This window comes from Rhinoderma darwinii, chromosome 4, assembly GCF_050947455.1.
Source record: "Rhinoderma darwinii isolate aRhiDar2 chromosome 4, aRhiDar2.hap1, whole genome shotgun sequence".
Taxonomy (NCBI): domain Eukaryota; kingdom Metazoa; phylum Chordata; class Amphibia; order Anura; family Rhinodermatidae; genus Rhinoderma; species Rhinoderma darwinii.
This window is the reverse complement of record NC_134690.1, coordinates 363,902,039-363,922,299: the sequence shown is the minus strand read 5'-3', so window position 1 is coordinate 363,922,299 and position 20,261 is coordinate 363,902,039. Positions and strand designations below refer to the sequence as shown.

Genomic DNA, 20,261 nt, shown 5'->3' with positions numbered 1-20,261 from the left:
CTGGTAGGTGGATAACATGGTATACTACTGTACATATACTGCTGGTAGGGGGATAACATGGTATACTACTGTACATATACTGCTGGTAGGTGGATAACATGGTATACTACTGTACATATACTGCTGGTAGGGGGATAACATGGTATACTACTGTACATATACTGCTGGTAGGGGGATAACATGGTATAATACTGTACATATACTGCTGGTAGGGGGATAACATGGTATACTACTGTACATATACTGCTGGTAGGTGGATAACATGGTATACTACTGTACATATACTGCTGGTAGGGGGATAACATGGTATACTACTATACATATACTGCTGGTAGGGGGATAACATGGTATAATACTGTACATATACTGCTGGTAGGGGGATAACATGGTATACTACTGTACATATACTGCTGGTAGGGGGATAACATGGTATACTACTGTACATATACTGCTGGTAGGTGGATAACATGGTATACTGCTGTACATATACTGCTGGTAGGGGGATAACATGGTATACTACTGTACATATACTGCTGGTAGGGGGATAACATGGTATACTACTGTACATATACTGCTGGTAGGGGGATAACATGGCATACTACTGTATATATACTGCTGGTAGGTGGATAACATGGTATACTACTGTACATATACTGCTGGTAGGTGGATAACATGGTATACTACTGTACATATACTGCTGGTAGGGGGATAACATGGTATACTACTGTACATATACTGCTGGTAGGTGGATAACATGGTATACTACTGTACATATACTGCTGGTAGGTGGATAACATGGTATACTACTGTACATATACTGCTGGTAGGTGGATAACATGGTATACTACTGTACATATACTGCTGGTAGGTGGATAACATGGCATACTACTGTACATATACTGCTGGTAGGTGGATAACATGGTATACTACTGTACATATACTGCTGGTAGGTAGATAACATGGTATACTACTGTACATATACTGCTGGTAGGTGGATAACATGGCATACTACTGTATATATACTGCTGGCAGGTGGATAACATGGTATACTACTGTACATATACTGCTGGTAGGTAGATAACATGGTATACTACTGTACATATACTGCTGGTAGGTGGATAACATGGTATACTACTGTACATATACTGCTGGTAGGTGGCTAACATGGTATACTACTGTACATATATACTGCTGGTAGGGGGATAACATGATATACTACTGTACATATACTGCTGGTAGGTGGATAACATGGTATACTACTGTACATATACTGCTGGTAGGTGGCTAACATGGTATACTACTGTACATATATACTGCTGGTAGGGGGATAACATGATATACTACTGTACATATACTGCTGGTAGGTGGCTAACATGGTATACTACTGTACATATACTGCTGGTAGGTGGAGAACATGGTATACTACTGTACATATACTGCTGGTAGATAGATAACATGGTATACTACTGTACATATACTGCTGGTAGGTGGATAACATGGCATACTACTGTATATATACTGCTGGCAGGTGGATAACATGGTATACTACTGTACATATACTGCTGGTAGGTAGATAACATGGTATACTACTGTACATATACTGCTGGTAGGTGGATAACATGGTATACTACTGTACATATACTGCTGGTAGGTGGCTAACATGGTATACTACTGTACATATATACTGCTGGTAGGGGGATAACATGATATACTACTGTACATATACTGCTGGTAGGTGGATAACATGGTATACTACTGTACATATACTGCTGGTAGGTGGCTAACATGGTATACTACTGTACATATATACTGCTGGTAGGGGGATAACATGATATACTACTGTACATATACTGCTGGTAGGTGGCTAACATGGTATACTACTGTACATATACTGCTGGTAGGTGGCTAACATGGTATACTACTGTACATATACTGCTGGTAGGTGGATAACATGGTATACTACTGTACATATACTGCTGGTAGGGGGATAACATGGTATACTACTGTACATATACTGCTGGTAGGTGGATAACATGGTATACTACTGTACATATACTGCTGGTAGGTGGATAACATGGTATACTACTGTACATATACTGCTGGTAGGTGGATAACATGGTATACTACTGTACATATACTGCTGGTAGGTGGATAACATGGCATACTACTGTACATATACTGCTGGTAGGTGGATAACATGGTATACTACTGTACATATACTGCTGGTAGGTAGATAACATGGTATACTACTGTACATATACTGCTGGTAGGTGGATAACATGGCATACTACTGTATATATACTGCTGGTAGGTGGCTAACATGGTATACTACTGTACATATACTGCTGGTAGGTGGATAACATGGCATACTACTGTACATATACTGCTGGTAGGTGGATAACATGGTATACTACTGTACATATACTGCTGGTAGGTAGATAACATGGTATACTACTGTACATATACTTCTGGTAGGTGGATAACATGGTATACTACTGTACATATACTGCTGGTAGGTGGCTAACATGGTATACTACTGTACATATATACTGCTGGTAGGGGGATAACATGATATACTACTGTACATATACTGCTGGTAGGTGGATAACATGGTATACTACTGTACATATACTGCTGGTAGGTGGCTAACATGGTATACTACTGTACATATATACTGCTGGTAGGGGGATAACATGATATACTACTGTACATATACTGCTGGTAGGTGGCTAACATGGTATACTACTGTACATATACTGCTGGTAGGTGGCTAACATGGTATACTACTGTACATATATACTGCTGGTAGGGGGATAACATGATATACTACTGTACATATACTGCTGGTAGGTGGATAACATGGTATACTACTGTACATATACTGCTGGTAGGTGGATAACATGGTATACTACTGTACATATACTGCTGGTAGGTGGATAACATGGTATACTACTGTACATATACTGCTGGTAGGTGGCTAACATGGTATACTACTGTACATATACTGCTGGTAGGTGGATAACATGGTATAATACTGTACATGTACTGCTGGTAGGTGGATAACATGGTATACTACTGTACATATACTGCTGGTAGGGGGATAACATGGTATAATACTGTACATATACTGCTGGTAGGTGGATAACATGGTATAATACTGTACATATAATGCTGGTAGGTGGATAACATGGTATAATACTGTACATATACTGCTGGTAGGTGGTTAACATGATATACTACTGTACATATACTGCAGGTAGGGGGATAACATGGTATACTACTGTACATATACTGCTGGTAGGTGGCTAACATGGTATACTACTGTACATATACTGCTGGTAGGTGGATAACATGGTATAATACTGTACATATACTGCTGGTAGGTGGATAACATGGTATAATACTGTACATATACTGCAGGTAGGTGGTTAACATGATATACTACTGTACATATACTGCAGGTAGGGGGATAACATGGTATACTACTGTACATATACTGCTGGTAGGTGGCTAACATGGTATACTACTGTACATATACTGCTGGTAGGTGGATAACATGGTATAATACTGTACATATACTGCTGGTAGGTGGATAACATGGTATACTACTGTACATATATACTGCTGGTAGGTGGCTAACATGGTATACTACTGTACATATACTGCTGGTAGGTGGATAACATGGTATACTACTGTACATATACTGCTGGTAGGTGGATAACATGGTATAATACTGTACATATACTGCTGGTAGGTGGCTAACATGGTATACTACTGTACATATACTGCTGGTAGGTGGATAACATGGCATACTGCTGTACATATACTGCTGGTAGGTGGATAACATGGTATACTACTGTACATATACTGCTGGTAGGGGGATAACATGGTATACTACTGTACATATACTGCTGGTAGGGGGATAACATGGTATACTACTGTACGTATACTGCTGGTAGGTGGATAACATGGTATAATACTGTATATATACTGCTGGTAGGGGGATAACATGGTATACTACTGTACATATACTGCTGGTAGGGGGATAACATGGTATACTACTGTACATATACTGCTGGTAGGTGGATAACATGGTATACTACTGTATATATACTGCTAGTAGGGGGATAACATGGTATACTACTGTACATATAATGCTGATAGGTGGATAACATGGTATACTACTGTACATATACTGCTGGTAGGTGGATAACATGGTATACTGCTGTACATATACTGCTGGTAGGTGGCTAACATGTTATACTACTGTACATGTACTGCTGGTAGGTGGATAACATGGTATACTACTGTACATATATACTGCTGGTAGGTGGCTAACATGGTATACTACTGTATATATACTGCTGGTAGGTGGCTAACATGGTATACTACTGTACATATACTGCTGGTATGTGGATAACATGGTATACTACTGTACATATACTGCTGGTAGGTGGATAACATGGTATACTACTGTACATATACTGCTGGTAGGTGGATAACATGGTATACTACTGTACATATACTGCTGGTAGGTGGCTAACATGTTATACTACTGTACATGTACTGCTGGTAGGTGGGTAACATGGTATACTACTGTATATGGTAGGTGGCTAACATGTTATACTACTGTACATGTACTGCTGGTAGGTGGGTAACATGGTATACTACTGTACATATATACTGCTGGTAGGTGGCTAACATTGTATACTACTGTATATATACTGCTGGTAGGTGGCTAACATGGTATACTACTGTACATATACTGCTGGTAGGTGGATAACATGGTATACTACTGTACATATACTGCTGGTAGGTGGATAACATGGTATACTACTGTACATATACTGCTGGTAGGTGGCTAACATGGTATACTACTGTATATATACTGCTGGTAGGTGGATAACATGGTATACTACTGTACATATACTGCTGGTAGGTGGATAACATGGTATAATACTGTACATATACTGCTCGTAAGTGGCTAACATGGTATACTACTGTACATATACTGCTGGTAGGTGGATAACATGGTATACTACTGTACATATACTGCTGGTAGGTGGATAACAAGGTATACTACTGTACATATACTGCTGGTAGGTGGATAACATGGTATACTACTGTACATATACTGCTGGTAGGTGGATAACATGGCATACTACTGTACATATACTGCTGGTAGGTGGATAACATGGTATACTACTGTACATATACTGCTGGTAGGTGGATAACATGGTATACTACCGTACATGTACTGCTGGTAGGTGAATAACATGGTATATTACTGTACATATACTGCTGGTAGGGGGATAACATGATATACTACTGTACATATACTGCTGGTAGGTGGATAACATGGTATACTACTGTACATATACTGCTGGAAGGTGGATAACATGGTATACTGCTGTACTTATACTGCTGGTAGGTGGCTAACATGTTATACTACTGTACATATACTGCTGGTAGGTGGATAACATGGTATACTACTGTACATATACTGCTGGAAGGTGGATAACATGGTATACTGCTGTACTTATACTGCTGGTAGGTGGCTAACATGTTATACTACTGTACATATACTGCTGGTAGGTGGATAACATGGTATACTACTGTACATATACTGCTGGTAGGTGGATAACATGGTATACTACTGTACATATACTGCTGGTAGGTGGCTAACATGGTATACTACTGTACATATACTGCTGGTAGGTGGATAACATGGTATACTACTGTACATATACTGCTGGTAGGTGGATAACATGGCATACTACTGTACATATACTGCTGGTAGGTGGATAACATGGTATACTACTGTACATATACTGCTGGTAGGTGGATAACATGGCATACTACTGTACATATATACTGCTGGTAGGTGGCTAACATGGTATACTACTGTATATATACTGCTGGTAGGTGGCTAACATGGTATACTACTGTACATATACTGCTGGTAGGTGGATAACATGGTATACTACTGTACATATACTGCTGGTAGGTGGATAACATGGTATACTACTGTACATATACTGCTGGTAGGTGGCTAACATGGTATACTACTGTATATATACTGCTGGTAGGTGGATAACATGGTATACTACTGTACATATACTGCTGGTAGGTGGATAACATGGTATAATACTGTACATATACTGCTTGTAGGTGGCTAACATGGTATACTACTGTACATATACTGCTGGTAGGTGGATAACATGGTATACTACTGTAAATATACTGCTGGTAGGTGGATAACATGGTATACTACTGTACATATACTGCTGGTAGGTGGATAACATGGTATACTACTGTACATATACTGCTGGTAGGTGGATAACATGGCATACTACTGTACATATACTGCTGGTAGGTGGATAACATGGTATACTACTGTACATATACTGCTGGTAGGTGGATAACATGGTATACTACTGTACATGTACTGCTGGTAGGTGAATAACATGGTATACTACTGTACATATACTGCTGGTAGGGGGATAACATGATATACTACTGTACATATACTGCTGGTAGGTGGATAGCATGGTATACTACTGTACATATACTGCTGGTAGGTGGATAACATGGAATACTGCTGTACTTATACTGCTGGTAGGTGGCTAACATGTTATACTACTGTACATATACTGCTGGTAGGTGGATAACATGGTATACTACTGTACATATACTGCTGGTAGGTGGATAACATGGTATACTACTGTACATATAATGCTGGTAGGTGGATAACATGGTATACTACTGTACATATATACTGCTGGTAGGTGGCTAACATGGTATACTACTGTATATATACTGCTGGTAGGTGGCTAACATGGTATACTACTGTACATATACTGCTGGTAGGTGGAGAACATGGTATACTACTGTACATATACTGCTGGTAGGTGGATAACATGGTATACTACTGTATATATACTGCTGGTAGGTGGCTAACATGTTATACTACTGTACATGTACTGCTGGTAGGTGGATAACATGGTATACTACTGTACATATATACTGCTGGTAGGTGGCTAACATGGTATACTACTGTATATATACTGCTGGTAGGTGGCTAACATGGTATACTACTGTACATATACTGCTGGTAGGTGGATAACATGGTATACTACTGTACATATACTGCTGGTAGATGGATAACATGGTATACTACTGTACATATACTGCTGGTAGGTGGCTAACATGTTATACTACTGTACATATACTGCTGGTAGGTGGATAACATAGTATACTACTGTACATATACTGCTGGTAGGTGGCTAACATGGTATACTACTGTACATATACTGCTGGTAGGTGGATAACATGGTATACTACTGTACATATACTGCTGGTAGGTGGCTAACATGGTATACTACTGTACATGTAGTGCTGGTAGGTGGATAACATGGTATACTACTGTACATATATACTGCTGGTAGGTGGCTAACATGGTATACTACTGTACATATACTGCTGGTAGGTGGCTAACATGATATACTACTGTACATATACTGCTGGTAGGTGGCTAACATGGTATACTACTGTACATATACTGCTGGTAGGTGGATAACATGGTATATTACTGTATATATACTGCTGGTAGGGGGATAACATGGTATACTACTGTACATGTACTGCTGGTAGGTGGATAACATGGTATACTACTGTACATATATACTGCTGGTAGGTGGCTAACATGGTATACTACTGTATATATACTGCTGGTAGGTGGCTAACATGGTATACTACTGTACATATACTGCTGGTAGGTGGATAACATGGTATACTACTGTACATATACTGCTGGTAGGGGGATAACATGGTATAATACTGTACATATACTGCTGGTAGGGGGATAACATGGTATACTACTGTACATATACTGCTGGTAGGTGGATGACATGGTATACTACTGTACATATACTGCTGGTAGGGGGATAACATGGTATACTACTGTACATATACTGCTGGTAGGGGGATAACATGGTATAATACTGTACATATACTGCTGGTAGGGGGATAACATGGTATACTACTGTACATATACTGCTGGTAGGGGGATAACATGGTATACTACTGTACATATACTGCTGGTAGGTGGATAACATGGTATACTACTGTACATATACTGCTGGTAGGGGGATAACATGGTATACTACTGTACATATACTGCTGGTAGGGGGTTAACATGGTATACTACTGTACATATACAGCTGGTAGGGGGATAACATGGCATACTACTGTATATATACTGCTGGTAGGTGGATAACATGGTATACTACTGTACATATACTGCTGGTAGGTGGATAACATGGTATACTACTGTACATATACTGCTGGTAGGGGGATAACATGGTATACTACTGTACATATACTGCTGGTAGGGGGATAACATGGTATACTACTGTACATATACTGCTGGTAGGTGGATAACATGGTATACTACTGTACATATACTGCTGGTAGGGGGATAACATGGTATACTACTGTACATATACTGCTGGTAGGTGGATAACATGGTATACTACTGTACATATACTGCTGGTAGGGGGATAACATGGTATACTACTGTACATATACTGCTGGTAGGGGGATAACATGGTATAATACTGTACATATACTGCTGGTAGGGGGATAACATGGTATACTACTGTACATATACTGCTGGTAGGTGGATAACATGGTATACTACTGTACATATACTGCTGGTAGGGGGATAACATGGTATACTACTATACATATACTGCTGGTAGGGGGATAACATGGTATAATACTGTACATATACTGCTGGTAGGGGGATAACATGGTATACTACTGTACATATACTGCTGGTAGGGGGATAACATGGTATACTACTGTACATATACTGCTGGTAGGTGGATAACATGGTATACTGCTGTACATATACTGCTGGTAGGGGGATAACATGGTATACTACTGTACATATACTGCTGGTAGGGGGATAACATGGTATACTACTGTACATATACTGCTGGTAGGGGGATAACATGGCATACTACTGTATATATACTGCTGGTAGGTGGATAACATGGTATACTACTGTACATATACTGCTGGTAGGTGGATAACATGGTATACTACTGTACATATACTGCTGGTAGGGGGATAACATGGTATACTACTGTACATATACTGCTGGTAGGTGGATAACATGGTATACTACTGTACATATACTGCTGGTAGGTGGATAACATGGTATACTACTGTACATATACTGCTGGTAGGTGGATAACATGGTATACTACTGTACATATACTGCTGGTAGGTGGATAACATGGCATACTACTGTACATATACTGCTGGTAGGTGGATAACATGGTATACTACTGTACATATACTGCTGGTAGGTAGATAACATGGTATACTACTGTACATATACTGCTGGTAGGTGGATAACATGGCATACTACTGTATATATACTGCTGGCAGGTGGATAACATGGTATACTACTGTACATATACTGCTGGTAGGTAGATAACATGGTATACTACTGTACATATACTGCTGGTAGGTGGATAACATGGTATACTACTGTACATATACTGCTGGTAGGTGGCTAACATGGTATACTACTGTACATATATACTGCTGGTAGGGGGATAACATGATATACTACTGTACATATACTGCTGGTAGGTGGATAACATGGTATACTACTGTACATATACTGCTGGTAGGTGGCTAACATGGTATACTACTGTACATATATACTGCTGGTAGGGGGATAACATGATATACTACTGTACATATACTGCTGGTAGGTGGCTAACATGGTATACTACTGTACATATACTGCTGGTAGGTGGAGAACATGGTATACTACTGTACATATACTGCTGGTAGATAGATAACATGGTATACTACTGTACATATACTGCTGGTAGGTGGATAACATGGCATACTACTGTATATATACTGCTGGCAGGTGGATAACATGGTATACTACTGTACATATACTGCTGGTAGGTAGATAACATGGTATACTACTGTACATATACTGCTGGTAGGTGGATAACATGGTATACTACTGTACATATACTGCTGGTAGGTGGCTAACATGGTATACTACTGTACATATATACTGCTGGTAGGGGGATAACATGATATACTACTGTACATATACTGCTGGTAGGTGGATAACATGGTATACTACTGTACATATACTGCTGGTAGGTGGCTAACATGGTATACTACTGTACATATATACTGCTGGTAGGGGGATAACATGATATACTACTGTACATATACTGCTGGTAGGTGGCTAACATGGTATACTACTGTACATATACTGCTGGTAGGTGGCTAACATGGTATACTACTGTACATATATACTGCTGGTAGGGGGATAACATGATATACTACTGTACATATACTGCTGGTAGGTGGATAACATGGTATACTACTGTACATATACTGCTGGTAGGTGGATAACATGGTATACTACTGTACATATACTGCTGGTAGGTGGATAACATGGTATACTACTGTACATATACTGCTGGTAGGTGGCTAACATGGTATACTACTGTACATATACTGCTGGTAGGTGGATAACATGGTATAATACTGCACATGTACTGCTGGTAGGTGGATAACATGGTATACTACTGTACATATACTGCTGGTAGGGGGATAACATGGTATAATACTGTACATATACTGCTGGTAGGTGGATAACATGGTATAATACTGTACATATACTGCTGGTAGGTGGATAACATGATATAATACTGTACATATACTGCTGGTAGGTGGTTAACATGATATACTACTGTACATATACTGCAGGTAGGGGGATAACATGGTATACTACTGTACATATACTGCTGGTAGGTGGCTAACATGGTATACTACTGTACATATACTGCTGGTAGGTGGATAACATGGTATAATACTGTACATATACTGCTGGTAGGTGGATAACATGGTATACTACTGTACATATATACTGCTGGTAGGTGGCTAACATGGTATACTACTGTACATATACTGCTGGTAGGTGGATAACATGGTATACTACTGTACATATACTGCTGGTAGGTGGATAACATGGTATAATACTGTACATATACTGCTGGTAGGTGGCTAACATGGCATACTACTGTACATATACTGCTGGTAGGTGGATAACATGGCATACTGCTGTACATATACTGCTGGTAGGTGGATAACATGGTATACTACTGTACATATACTGCTGGTAGGGGGATAACATGGTATACTACTGTACATATACTGCTGGTAGGGGGATAACATGGTATACTACTGTACGTATACTGCTGGTAGGTGGATAACATGGTATACTACTGTATATATACTGCTAGTAGGGGGATAACATGGTATACTACTGTACATATAATGCTGGTAGGTGGATAACATGGTATACTACTGTACATATACTGCTGGTAGGTGGATAACATGGTATACTGCTGTACATATACTGCTGGTAGGTGGCTAACATGTTATACTACTGTACATGTACTGCTGGTAGGTGGATAACATGGTATACTACTGTACATATATACTGCTGGTAGGTGGCTAACATGGTATACTACTGTATATATACTGCTGGTAGGTGGCTAACATGGTATACTACTGTACATATACTGCTGGTATGTGGATAACATGGTATACTACTGTACATATACTGCTGGTAGGTGGATAACATGGTATACTACTGTACATATACTGCTGGTAGGTGGATAACATGGTATACTACTGTACATATACTGCTGGTAGGTGGCTAACATGTTATACTACTGTACATGTACTGCTGGTAGGTGGGTAACATGGTATACTACTGTATATGGTAGGTGGCTAACATGTTATACTACTGTACATGTACTGCTGGTAGGTGGGTAACATGGTATACTACTGTACATATATACTGCTGGTAGGTGGCTAACATTGTATACTACTGTATATATACTGCTGGTAGGTGGCTAACATGGTATACTACTGTACATATACTGCTGGTAGGTGGATAACATGGTATACTACTGTACATATACTGCTGGTAGGTGGATAACATGGTATACTACTGTACATATACTGCTGGTAGGTGGCTAACATGGTATACTACTGTATATATACTGCTGGTAGGTGGATAACATGGTATACTACTGTACATATACTGCTGGTAGGTGGATAACATGGTATAATACTGTACATATACTGCTCGTAAGTGGCTAACATGGTATACTACTGTACATATACTGCTGGTAGGTGGATAACATGGTATACTACTGTACATATACTGCTGGTAGGTGGATAACAAGGTATACTACTGTACATATACTGCTGGTAGGTGGATAACATGGTATACTACTGTACATATACTGCTGGTAGGTGGATAACATGGCATACTACTGTACATATACTGCTGGTAGGTGGATAACATGGTATACTACTGTACATACACTGCTGGTAGGTGGCTAACATGGTATACTACTGTACATATACTGCTGGTAGGTGGATAACATGGTATACTACTGTACATATACTGCTGGTAGGTGGATAACATGGCATACTACTGTACATATACTGCTGGTAGGTGGATAACATGGTATACTACTGTACATATACTGCTGGTAGGTGGATAACATGGCATACTACTGTACATATATACTGCTGGTAGGTGGCTAACATGGTATACTACTGTATATATACTGCTGGTAGGTGGCTAACATGGTATACTACTGTACATATACTGCTGGTAGGTGGATAACATGGTATACTACTGTACATATACTGCTGGTAGGTGGATAACATGGCATACTACTGTACATATATACTGCTGGTAGGTGGCTAACATGGTATACTACTGTATATATACTGCTGGTAGGTGGCTAACATGGTATACTACTGTACATATACTGCTGGTAGGTGGATAACATGGTATACTACTGTACATATACTGCTGGTAGGTGGATAACATGGTATACTACTGTACATATACTGCTGGTAGGTGGATAACAAGGTATACTACTGTACATATACTGCTGGTAGGTGGATAACATGGTATACTACTGTACATATACTGCTGGTAGGTGGATAACATGGCATACTACTGTACATATACTGCTGGTAGGTGGATAACATGGTATACTACTGTACATACACTGCTGGTAGGTGGCTAACATGGTATACTACTGTACATATACTGCTGGTAGGTGGATAACATGGTATACTACTGTACATATACTGCTGGTAGGTGGATAACATGGCATACTACTGTACATATACTGCTGGTAGGTGGATAACATGGTATACTACTGTACATATACTGCTGGTAGGTGGATAACATGGCATACTACTGTACATATATACTGCTGGTAGGTGGCTAACATGGTATACTACTGTATATATACTGCTGGTAGGTGGCTAACATGGTATACTACTGTACATATACTGCTGGTAGGTGGATAACATGGTATACTACTGTACATATACTGCTGGTAGGTGGATAACATGGTATACTACTGTACATATACTGCTGGTAGGTGGCTAACATGGTATACTACTGTATACATACTGCTGGTAGGTGGATAACATGGTATACTACTGTACATATACTGCTGGTAGGTGGATAACATGGTATAATACTGTACATATACTGCTTGTAGGTGGCTAACATGGTATACTACTGTACATATACTGCTGGTAGGTGGATAACATGGTATACTACTGTAAATATACTGCTGGTAGGTGGCTAACATGTTATACTACTGTACATATACTGCTGGTAGGTGGATAACATGGTATACTACTGTACATATACTGCTGGTAGGTGGATAACATGGTATACTACTGTACATATAATGCTGGTAGGTGGATAACATGGTATACTACTGTACATATATACTGCTGGTAGGTGGCTAACATGGTATACTACTGTATATATACTGCTGGTAGGTGGCTAACATGGTATACTACTGTACATATACTGCTGGTAGGTGGCTAACATGGTATACTACTGTACATATACTGCTGGTAGGTGGATAACATGGTATACTACTGTACATATACTGCTGGTAGGTGGATAACATGGTATACTACTGTACATATACTGCTGGTAGGTGGATAACATGGTATACTACTGTACATATACTGCTGGTAGGTGGATAACATGGCATACTACTGTACATATACTGCTGGTAGGTGGATAACATGGTATACTACTGTACATATACTGCTGGTAGGTGGATAACATGGTATACTACTGTACATATACTGCTGGTAGGTGGATAACATGGTATACTACTGTACATATACTGCTGGTAGGTGGATAACATGGTATACTACTGTACATATACTGCTGGTAGGTGGATAACATGGCATACTACTGTACATATACTGCTGGTAGGTGGATAACATGGTATACTACTGTACATATACTGCTGGTAGGTGGATAACATGGTATACTACTGTACATATACTGCTGGTAGGTAGATAACATGGTATACTACTGTACATATACTGCTGGTAGGTGGATAACATGGCATACTACTGTATATATACTGCTGGTAGGTGGCTAACATGGTATACTACTGTACATATACTGCTGGTAGGTGGATAACATGGCATACTACTGTACATATACTGCTGGTAGGTGGATAACATGGTATACTACTGTACATATACTGCTGGCAGGTAGATAACATGGTATACTACTGTACATATACTGCTGGCAGGTGGATAACATGGTATACTACTGTACATATACTGCTGGTAGGTGGCTAACATGGTATACTACTGTACATATATACTGCTGGTAGGGGGATAACATGATATACTACTGTACATATACTGCTGGTAGGTGGATAACATGGTATACTACTGTACATATACTGCTGGTAGGTGGCTAACATGGTATACTACTGTACATATATACTGCTGGTAGGGGGATAACATGATATACTACTGTACATATACTGCTGGTAGGTGGCTAACATGGTATACTACTGTACATATACTGCTGGTAGGTGGCTAACATGGTATACTACTGTACATATACTGCTGGTAGGTGGCTAACATGGTATACTACTGTACATATACTGCTGGTAGGTGGATAACATGGTATACTACTGTACATATACTGCTGGTAGGTGGATAACATGGTATACTACTGTACATATACTGCTGGTAGGTGGATAACATGGTATACTACTGTACATATACTGCTGGTAGGTGGATAACATGGTATACTACTGTACATATACTGCTGGTAGGTGGATAACATGGCATACTACTGTACATATACTGCTGGTAGGTGGATAACATGGTATACTACTGTACATATACTGCTGGTAGGTGGATAACATGGTATACTACTGTACATATACTGCTGGTAGGTAGATAACATGGTATACTACTGTACATATACTGCTGGTAGGTGGATAACATGGCATACTACTGTATATATACTGCTGGTAGGTGGCTAACATGGTATACTACTGTACATATATACTGCTGGTAGGTGGCTAACATGGTATACTACTGTACATGTACTGCTGGTAGGGGGATAACATGGTATACTACTGTACATATACTGCTTGTAGGTGGCTAACATGATATACTACTGTACATATACTGCTGGTAGGTGGCTAACATGGTATACTACTGTACATATACTGCTGGTAGGTGGATAACATGGTATATTACTATATATATACTGCTGGTAGGGGGATAACATGGTATACTACTGTACATGTACTGCTGGTAGGTGGATAACATGGTATACTACTGTACATATATACTGCTGGTAGGTGGCTAACATGGTATACTACTGTATATATACTGCTGGTAGGTGGCTAACATGGTATACTACTGTACATATACTGCTGGTAGGTGGATAACATGGTATACTACTGTACATATACTGCTGGCAGGTGGATAACATGGTATACTACTGTACATATATACTGCTGGTAGGTGGCTAACATGGTATACTACTGTACATTAACTGCTGGTAGGTGGATAACATGGTATACTACTGTACATATATACTGCTGGTAGGTGGCTAACATGGTATACTACTGTACATATACTGCTGGTAGGTGGATAACATGGTATACTACTGTATATATACTGCTGGTAGGTGGCTAACATGGTATACTACTGTACATATACTGCTAGTAGGGGGATAACATGGTATACTACTGTACATATACTGCTGGTAGGTGGATAACATGGTATACTACTGTACATATACTGCTAGTAGGGGGATAACATGGTATACTACTGTACATATACTGCTAGTAGGGGGATAACATGGTATACTACTGTACATATACTGCTGGTAGGTGGATAACATGGTATACTACTGTACATGTACTGCTGGTAGGTGGATAACATGGTATACTACTGTACATGTACTGCTGGTAGGTGGCTAACATGGTATACTACTGTACATATACTGCTGGTAGGGGGATAACATGGTATACTACTGTACATATACTGCTGGTAGGTGGATAACATGGTATACTACTGTACATATACTGCTGGTAGGTGGATAACATGGTATACTACTGTACATATACTGCTGGTACGTGGATAACATGGTATACTACTGTACATATACTGCTGGTAGGTGGATAACATGGTATACTACTGTACATATACTGCTGGTAGGTGGATAACATGGCATACTGCTGTACATGTACTGCTGGTAGGTGGATAACATGGTATAATACTGTACATATACTGCTGGTAGGTGGCTAACATGGTATACTGCTGTACATATACTGCTGGTAGGTGGATAACATGGTATACTACTGTACATATACTGCTGGTAGGTGGATAACATGGTATACTACTGTATATATACTGCTAGTAGGGGGATAACATGGTATACTACTGTATATATACTGCTGGTAGGTGGCTAACATGGTATACTACTGTACATATACTGCTGGTAGGTGGCTAACATGGTATACTACTGTACATGTACTGCTGGTAGGTGGCTAACATGGTATACTACTGTACATATACTGCTGATAGGTGGATAACATGGTGTACTACTGTACATATATACTGCTGGTAGGTGGCTAACATGGTATACTACTGTACATATACTGCTGGTAGGTGGATAACATGGTATACTACTGTACATATACTGCTGGTAGATGGATAACATGGTATACTACTGTACATATACTGCTGGTAGGTGGATAACATGGTATAATACTGTACATATACTGCTGGTAGGTGGATAACATGGTATACTACTGTACATATACTGCAGGTAGGTGGATAACATGGTATACTACTGCACATATACTGCTGGTAGGTAGATAACATGGTATACTACTGTACATATACTGCAGGTAGGTGGATAACATGGTATACTACTGTACGATAGACTACTAGTGGGTGGATAGCATGGCAGGCTACTGTGCCATATACTGCTGGTAGGTGGAAAACATGGTATACTGCTGGTAGGTGGATAACATGGTATACTACTGTACATGTACTGCTGGTAGGTGGATAACATGGTATACTACTGTACATATACTGCTGGTAGGGGGATAACATGATATACTACTGTACATATACTGCTGGTAGGTGGATAACATGGTATACTACTGTACATATACTGCTGGTAGGTGGATAACATGGTATACTGCTGTACATATACTGCTAGTAGGTGGATAGCATGGCAGGCTACTGTGCCATATACTGCTGGTAGGTGGTTAGCTTGGCATTTTGGAGCTTTTCAGAGGCAATACAGCTAGGGCTCCACAGCGACACTGAAGCTCTCATGATACCCGGTAAAACCACAGCATTGCAGCGACCTGCAGGCAGCTTCAACGCTTTCTTAAGCAAAAGAAAGTTGCAAGCGACCTTGTGAATAATGTGCAAAATTTTATATGGATGTATTACAGTTAGGCGTTATTCACACAAGAGTATCTGATATTTGTATGCAAAAAAACGGATCGTTGTTTATCCATATGACTGTCCGTGTTGTGCCAGTATGGATTCCATGGGTCATCCTTCTTTCTCGTCCGTTTTGCTCCTCTGCAAGCACTTCTCCCTCATTTTTTTTCGGCATTTCTGTGAAAAATGGAGAGCACACGGATATCGGGGCAATAGAATTCAATGGGCGAGTCTGGTCCGCAAAAAGAACCAGAATAGTAGATGTTTCTAGCACAGATATACGCTCCGGGAAAAAAAAAATGGCCGTGTTAATAGCTCCACTGACATGGTCAGTGTACTGTGCATTGCTAAAACTGATGAGAGATACGTTGGTGTGAATAAGGCCTTACTGTCAGTGGCGTAACTACCTCTGTAGTAGCCGTAGTTGCTGCTACGGGGCGCGCGGCATGTGGGGGCCTGTTCCGCCTGCCGACACAGGTGCCACCCATGCCCGGTGGCGCCACTAGCAGCTGTTATGGCTGATATAGCAGTAGAGACGCCAGTACAGGGCCCGCGGCGCCCGGCCTCTAACATTTATGGGCCAGCGGCACGGGCCCTCTCATGCCCGGTGGAGTCGCTAGCACCGGAGGGGGCCACGGTGCTAGCGACAGCCACCCCCTCTTGCACTATTTGGACCTGCGTCTATATCACGCAGGTACAAATACATACATTAGCTCTGAATGGCCGGGCACGTTTCGTGTCCGACCATTTAGTGCCTTACAATGAGGCTGATTGACGGGGCAAAATGACTTGCCCTGACAATCATGAAGCGCCGCTTCCGTTGTTGAAAGGCGCTGATTGCATCGCACTTGCGTCGTTCAGCCCCAGCAGAACTGCTCAGAAGAGGGCAGGTCTGCATTGCCATCGGACGGCACGGGAATGGGATCATGTGAGTATGTAAAGTTTTTGGTTTTTTTTCTCATAAAACTGAGTGGCATTATCTACAAGGAGGTCAATATGTGGGGATATGGAGCACTATATACAAGGGGAGCTATATGTAGGGCACTATCTACAGGGGTGGGCTATAAGTGGGACACTATATACAGGGGTGGGCTATATGTGGAGCACTATCTATAGGGGGAGCTATTTGTAGGGCACTATCTACAGGGGTGGGCTATATGTGGGACACTATATACATGGGTGGGTTAGTTGTGGGGCAATATCTACAGGGGGCTATATGTAAGGCACTGTCTACAGGGGTGGGCTAAATGTGGGACACTATATACAGGGGGAGCTATATGTGAGGCACTATCCAGAGTGGTGGGATATATGTGGAGCACTATCTATAGGGGGAGCTATATGTAGGGTAGCACAGTGGCTCAGTGGTCAGTACTATTGCCTTGCAGCTCTGGAGTCCATATGTGAGCACTATCTACAGGGGGGCTGTATGTTGGGCACTATCTACAGGGGGCTGTATGTTGGGCACTATCTAAAGGGGCTTCTATGTAGGGCACTATCTACAGAGGCTCTAGGGGGCCACTATCTACAGGGGGGCTATGGAGGCACTATCTACAGGGGGCACGGTGTGTGTGTGTGGGACACAGTGTATGGCGCTATTATAATCAGGGACACAGTGTATGGCGCTATTATAATCAGAGGTGCATCGTATGGCGCTATTACATTTAGGGGTGTTGAGAATTTTATATTCGTTTATAGGTGCAGTAATGTTTTAAAATTGAGAAGCTGAAGACATCTGAGCGGAAAACTGCAGAAATTGGTTGTGGCCGGGAGAAGTCATCATAGAGGTCTGGACCGGATGGAGAAGAGAAGAGAAAATGAACAACTACAATCTGAGACGTCACCGGTGAGTCACTTAATGTAAATGTTTATTCTGCCTCTAATCAGTAATGTAGTCACTGTATGATCTGCAACGAGATGATGGGTGGTATGATTATGCAATTTTTTTTTGTAAAACAGCAACTCCCAGCATATCCTTACCATTGTTTGGGCCATACTGGGAGCTGTAGTTTTACGCCGTACAAACCTATACGGCAGGAGTTGCACTAAATTTAGCTGTATTTGTTCTGGTGCTGTATATATGTACTGAGCTTGGTTATGGGGCTGTATATATGTACTGAATTTGGTTCTGGGGCTGTATATATGTACTGAGCTTGGTTCTGCCATTGTATATATGTACTGAGCTTCTCTTTGGTGCTGTTTGGAGCTTGGTTCTGGTGCTGTAATTTTGTACTGAGCTTAGTTCTGCCATTGTATATATGTACTGAGCTTCTCTTTGGTGCTGTTTGGAGCTTGGTTCTGGTGCTGTAATTTTGTACTGAGCTTAGTTCTGGGGCTGTATTTATGTACTAAGGTTG

The 20,261-nt window shown here is 40.6% G+C and overlaps 1 protein-coding gene across 1 annotated transcript in view; it reads right to left on the bottom strand.

Moving 5' to 3' along the window:
• PLCB1 (phospholipase C beta 1) overlaps positions 1–20,261 on the bottom strand; it is a 612,909-nt gene that overhangs the window by 101,380 nt on the left and 491,268 nt on the right. The window lies entirely within an intron of this gene.